Below are 6,779 nucleotides of genomic sequence, written 5' to 3' on the forward strand. Positions count from 1 at the left end.
CGGTGACTAGCGATATACGGGCTTCCGTTGGCGTCAGAAATATCACCAGCCGACCAGAAAAGCGTCAGAGCCCGCCCATCTTTGTCTATTCCTGCGAACGGATGCAGTGTATGCGTGCTGCGCGTGTCGGCACAGCTCCCACCTATCAACACAGTGTCGGCGGCCGTCATGGGGCGCCGAGAAGCTGCTTTTCTGACCGGCCTCACGAGCTGGCATGACACACAAGAAGACAATGGAAGCCGTCCGCTGTGGTTACACGGATCACAGCTGGTGGTGGAGAGGGACTCGCTTCAGCAGGCGACCCGTCCCTCTGTCAATGCTCCTTTTTGCCCCGCTTCTCAAATTACCTAGCCGCTGTGATCGACATGTTGGTCACGCAGGCGATCAACACAGGTATTCAGTGTCATTGCAATTCAGCGCCATCATCTCGTCACTGGCAAAGCGCGATACAAAAAAGCAGGCTGATGGCCCTTGTGACGACAATTTATAAGTGCGCGCTGCTGCTCGATGTGCCACCACGCGCATCGGTGAAAATAATCACATTTATTTTGATTGCCGGTAGTGTGAGGTGGACCGCACCCCTGTCGTCTGCACCCCCGCCACCCCTGACCGCACCCCTGTCGTCTCGTACCCCTGCCGGGCCTTGTCCGCTGGCCGCCCCTCATCAGCACCAGTCGGCCGTGTAGGTGAAGTCGGCGAATTGGCGCTGCTGGGCTTCCGTGACCCGCCACTCGGTGCCGGGTGGCGTCAGCACAGCACGCTCCGCCGTGAACTCGGCATCAAAGTTGGACACGTCCTCCGTGTTCCGCTACCGAAGAGGTGGGCGTGGGGGGGGAGGGGAGGAGCAGTCAGTACGGGCATCGGTCAGTAGTGGTGTGGAGTCGGACTCGGTTAAGTTTTGCCGGAGCACATTTGGCTTCCCCAAAGATGGTTCTGTTCCCCAGAGGTGGCTCTGTCTCATGCCAATCAGAAGACAGCTTCCCGGTTATTGCACCGCAGTTACGCAAGGCTTGCGCACACATTTTATGTGCACCACCAACCAATAGAGTAACATCAGCCACGGACGCGGTCGACCCAGCGCATAAAACAGGTCTGAAGTATCAACAGTCTACCAAGTAAGGTAGTTGAAGCGAGAGGTGTAGGGAAAACAACGGCAGTTAAAACCTCTAAAAAGTATAATTGCCTGAATGCATACAAGCCAGACCCACCTTCCAAATGTATCCCATTAGCATGTGGAGTTCCTATGTTGAAAATAATCAATCTTCATTGCAAGCCAATACTTTAAAAACTACAGGAGTTGATGGCTGAACGAATATATTAGGCACTACTACGACACACTACGCAAATACGCAGCGATTCCAGCGCGCTCATGGTGGCACATGCCACTGATGACGCTCCTGCTCACCGACTCACCACAGGGGCACGAACGGCGGCTTGAGGCGCCCTGGCGCGCAGCTCGCGCCACGGCACGCCGGCGAAGAAGGCCTGCCGACGCACGTCCCCGGCACCGCGGCGGCCGGCGCCCAGGCGGCGGCCCGCCTCCTTGCGCAGGAGCTGCAGCAGCGGCGCCGACCGACGTCAGGGGCTGGTCACACAGCCGGGGGCAGGCTGCGGCGGGGGTCAGTCTACGGCGGGGGCAGGCTGCGGTGAGGTCAGTCTGCAGCGGGGGCAGGCTGCGGCGGGTCAGTTACCGCGGGTGCAGGCTGCGGTGGGTCAGTCTACGATGGGTCAGTCTGCGGCGGGGGCGGGCTGCGGCGGGTCAGTCTACGGCGGGGGCGGGCTGCGGCGGGTCTGTCATCGGCGGAGGCAGACTGCGGTGGGGTCAGTCTACGATGGGGTCGGTCTGGGGCGGGGGGCAGGCTGCGGCGGGTTAATCTACAGCAGGGGCAGCCAAGGACGGGTCACACTGCGGCAGTGTCAGACTGCCACCCTGTACGCCGCTGTTTGCCTGGGTTCACTTATTGATGCTTGATTTGAGGGACTTTGAAAGGGGCACTATGCAATTTCATTGCTTTTCTGCATGGTTTTTATAGCCATATAAGCACACGTTCGAGCGTGTTCTATGAAAACGGCTTAAGATGGTGCGCCTTCAAAAGATCTGCAGGCACCATGCTCACCCCACGTCCTTCTAGAACGTTCACATCAACTTTCCCCTATTTCCATGGCCAGCTAAACCCTCTCTGCACATAAGCTTCCACTAGTACTGTCGCCCAGCATGTAATGTGCTGTCGCCCCTCACCCGGCGCATAATGGCGACGGCGCGGAGCGACAGGAAGCGAGGGGTAGCTGGGCTCGTCGTGCACGATGCTGGCGAACACCTCCTCCTCGTCGGTGCCGGGAATGGCGACTTCGCCCACACAGCATCTCGAGAGATGAGCCACGCCGATGTCACCACCAGTCGACGGGCGCCTCGTGTACGTGTGCTCGGTGAGCACCTCGGGGCGGCCAGGAAACTCGGGCGGCCGCAGAAGGTGCCTAGTGCGGCCGCCCGCGCCCCAACGCCTTCTTTGCAACAGGCCGAAGTCAGGCCAGTTTGGACGACAGCCGTCGGTCGTCCAGCAGGAGGTTGTCCAGCTTCAGGTCCCTGCCGGCGAGAGGGCGGCAGGCTCTTCAGCTTTGCCTTCCCGCCGGCGGTGATTAAATGAACTCATTCCAGCAGATGTATCCTACCAAACAAGTATGGTGTTGTCGGTGGGTGCGTGGTTGTGGGGTGTGTGGTGGTGTGGTGGAGTGTGGTGGCGTCGGTGGTGTGTGGTGTGGTGGTGTGGTGGTGTGGTGGTGTGGTGGTATGGTGGTGTGGTGCTTCGGATGGTGTGGTGGTGGGCGTCCCGGCGTGACCACATTGCTCACGGCAGGGGAACGGACCACCACGACCAAATATATTACTTTTTTCTTAATCTGTCGTGCTGTGCCTGAGCACTGTATGGGATCTGGCGACACACCAAAGGTTTTTGTACTGACGCGTCTATGGCCAAAATCGCTGTGTCGCATCAGCGTTTATACACTCATTCTAAGCGATCCAAAAAACGTCCCGATTTACAATTTAAGATACGTATTGTGTTGTCATTCCCGGTGTTGATCCCATGCTTTCGCAGTGTGGTGCTGAGTAACGTACTCCCCTGGCTTGTGATAATCCACCGCCGCGGCGTCTCACCTGTAGATGATGCCGTTCTCGTGTAGATACTGTAGTCCCAGAAGGACGCAGGCCGGCGCAGAACACGGCTCGGGACTCGCTGAAGATGCCCGCCCTGGATGTGCCTCATCAGGTCTCCTCCAGCGGCGTACTCCATCACGAAACACACGTGACTCTGCGCCGAACCAGGCAGCGTCGGTGGGGCGCCGGCGGAACACGCAGTGGGGACGTCGGCTGCGATTAGCCATCCAGCACAGGTTCGTCCCCTTGTAATGTTGACCAACGCATGCAAGACTAATGTTCTCGTGTCCTCTCCTCACTCATCAGCGTATTTAAGCTGTGCCGCGGAAGCTGTGAAGCTGTGCGTCCGATGTATAACACAGGGCTACCGACGCGTGACATCTTACTAACGAACACTGAACACGGGCCAATATGGTGAAGCACCTGATTGCAGAGTCCTGGCAGTACAACTGCTTGATCTCTTTAAACTTTTGTGAAGTACGTGATTCGGGCCTAATTGCAATGGCCCAACTCTTGCATAGCTGTATAACGTCGAAATGTAACTGCGTAAAGTTACGCAGTTCGGTAGTTCGACGGAGCTACAGGGGGGACAGCTTTCCTTGGGCATTTGCGATGAGCGTAAGCTCATGACATATGCGTCATTTGCCTATTCCGCCAGTTTTGCCCAGAGATCAGAGACAGCCACGGATGGCCTTTCACGCCGGCGCCGCGCCCGTTCGTGTCGGCGTAGTGGAAGTCAGTTTCCGAGCGGAAACTGTCCCGCCATACAGCCATGTAAGGCGGGTCGGCCCGGGAGGCCCCGGCCTCGGAACAAGTGGCTGCTTCGGTGGTCGACTGGCAGCAGCGGAGGCGTGCGGCCCTGGAACGTCGATTAATGACGGCCAAGCAGACCTGTGCCAAGTCTCGCCGCGGCACGGTCGGCAGCGCGCCAGACAACAACGTACAGCGGCAGGTCATCGCTCTCCTCAGAGCCCGGCTCCGCTGGCGCAGGGCTCTACAACTTACCGGCGTCTGCAGAACAGCCGAACAGGTTGACCAGGAAGGGTGCCGGACTGTGGTGGACCAGCTCTAAGATCCGCCTTCTCAGCCAGCAGGCGCGTTCCATCCTCGTCTCGCTGCAGGACGTCCGTCTTCTTCAGCGTCTTAATGGCGTAGTACTCGCCCGTGGTGCGGTACTGGGCGAGGACCACCTGCTCCACGCAGGCGGACGCGGTTTAGGCGCAGAGACTCGCAGCCGGACGCTGGCCCAGCTCAGGCCTTCAAAAGGCTGTATATCGGACTCGCAACCAGTGAGAGACACTTGTCGTCTCAAACACAACCAATAACAAATATGCCAACGTACTGTAGAGACATCAATAACGCGTGGTTCCCATTCTATTGGATGACATTCTTATACTTATATCCCAATACCACCCACGCTAGACTTCCAAGGGAAACACCAATTAAAAAAGTTTTGGCAGTGGCCAAATAAAACAATATCGCAATCGTGTGGGGTTAGATATCGATTCTAGTTCCAGGCACCTACCATAGGGCGCAGACATGAATCACACGGGATCGACGCTCCCCACAGGCCGTCGTCACCGTCGGGGGACGCCTCACCTTGCCGAAGTGACCCCGACCCAGAACGGCCACCGTTCTGAAGTTGTAAGCGTCAGGTCGGGAGGTGGGATACTGTGCAGGGGGCTGCCCGGCATCCTCCGGGGCTGGCCGGCGCTCCAGTCTGAAGGCCGAGATCCCGACGTGGACCCCTGTAGGTGGTTCAGCGGTCCGAGTCAGGTGGTGACGTTCCCTATTTGAGCCAAAATAATGCCCAGAACGCCTGCACATTGGGATGCCAACGTGACGTAGGCAAAATGTGGGAAGGATGTCATAACACAATACCACTGGCCGAGGCCGCACCAACTTTGATTTACATGGCAACGGTAACGGCAACATGGCAAGAAAATGGCAACGATTTAAGATGTCGGATCAGAGCCGAGTAATATTTGATAGCAAGATTTCTAGAAATCTGACCTCTCGGAAGAAGACTATGTGTGTGGACGGTAACGCTGCTCTTACGCTGAGCCAACAGCCCTGACCAGCCTACCCACCTCGTCGTCATCTGGCTCGTCCACCAGCGGCTGACTCTGCCTGCAGTCGTCCGACCAGGACGGCGGCGGCGTCAACCTCTCGGTAGCGTCGGACCCCTCCGTCACCTGACGGATGCGGACCGCCGCCGCTGACGTGGTCTCGGACCTCTCCGTCACCTGCCCGGCCCGGGCTGTCGGCGCTGGTCCGCTCCCGGACATCTTGGCAGCGGCGCCTCGGCCGCTCCCGCCTCTGCGAGGACAGGCGCAGAGCGCCTGAGCAGTCGGCACCCCCGCGCGGACGTCGGCGATCACCCAGTACCCGAGGGCCGGCAGAGGCAGCGGTTCGTTTCGTTTCGTTTCTCTCCTCCCGGTTCGCTTTCGCCCATGAACTTGATTGCTGTCAAGAGCATGACTAACTGCAGGAGTTCGCATCAGGGCGGCGTTAGTGCAAAATGCAGAAAGGCAGGATCGTGTGTTGGCGGCCACGTCCGTTCTATCAACATTAATATGAACTGTCATTTTCCCTCTACCAACTCTTTCTAGCAGTTTTGCAGCACCACATTCCCCAAACATGATTCACTTGCGTGGCAGCATGAACCCCCCACGCTCGCTCTCGCCTGTCGATTCCGCTACATGGTGAGGGGCTCCTGGCTGCCTCGCTCCCCGTTGATAGTTCCCCCGCTCAGAGCGGTCGCTTGGCTCGCGTACATCCGGCGGCAGGCCGGCAAGAGGTCGCAAATGGTGCACGTCTGGCAGCAGAGATACAGGCATCGAAGTGCAGATAAGGAGACACAAAAGATGCTGAGTCATGGCCACAGCCAAGGGGAGAAAGGGGGGGGGGGGCTTGGACCCACGTGTTTTGTTTAGGCACCACAGATGGTTCCTGGCAGAAAATGACAAATCAGCGCGCTGAATCAATTCAAAACTGCTGTGCTGGTAGGACCAGTGGACACACCGCATGACCGCTGACTCAAGGCTTTATTTCGATGTTTTGTGTTGCAGGAAGAGCCTTAGGAGTGATGATGTTCGAACGAATTGGCCTATCGATAACTGTTTTTGATGTCAATACATAATAGCCTGAGACTTATGCCCCCGATTCGTCTGAATTGTCAATAAATAATAACTTTCGGGCACTTAAAGAGCTTAAAGGAAGTCACTGAAGGAATGCAGATGTGATCTGATGCAGTGAACGCACTTATATCTGCAGCAACGGTGCCACAACAAGTAACAACGCCGAAGAAGCGGCCAAGTGGGGAACAAGGGGAACAAGTAAACACAATCCGGGGCCATTCGTATCCGTCAACCATCTGCCGGTGCGCAGAGCTCCTGGCGGCCGGAGGACCTTACCTCTGGGTGCCGGTGCGTCCTCACGCGGCGCGGCAGACCCGCTGTCCTCGCTGTCAGCGGTAGGGGACGCGGACGGAACGGGCGTGCCCAGGTGGCTAGTGTGATGTTCATCCTATTCGGGTCCAGCACCACTCTGTCCGCGGCGCCTGAATATCCTGCGCTGACGCTGCAGCTGGCTTGGCCGGCTGACGACCGGACTGAGGAGCTTC

The 6,779-nt window shown here is 57.9% G+C and overlaps 1 pseudogene; it reads right to left on the minus strand.

Moving 5' to 3' along the window:
- Positions 1–622: 622 nt before the first annotated feature.
- LOC119101714 (serine/threonine-protein kinase N-like) lies at positions 623–4,801 on the minus strand (annotated as a pseudogene).
- Between the last annotated feature and the right edge of the window lie 1,978 nt (positions 4,802–6,779).

The sequence above is a fragment of the Pollicipes pollicipes genome, unplaced genomic scaffold, assembly GCF_011947565.3.
Source record: "Pollicipes pollicipes isolate AB1234 unplaced genomic scaffold, Ppol_2.1 Scaffold_4881;HRSCAF=5763_pilon_pilon_pilon, whole genome shotgun sequence".
NCBI lineage: Eukaryota > Metazoa > Arthropoda > Thecostraca > Pollicipedomorpha > Pollicipedidae > Pollicipes > Pollicipes pollicipes.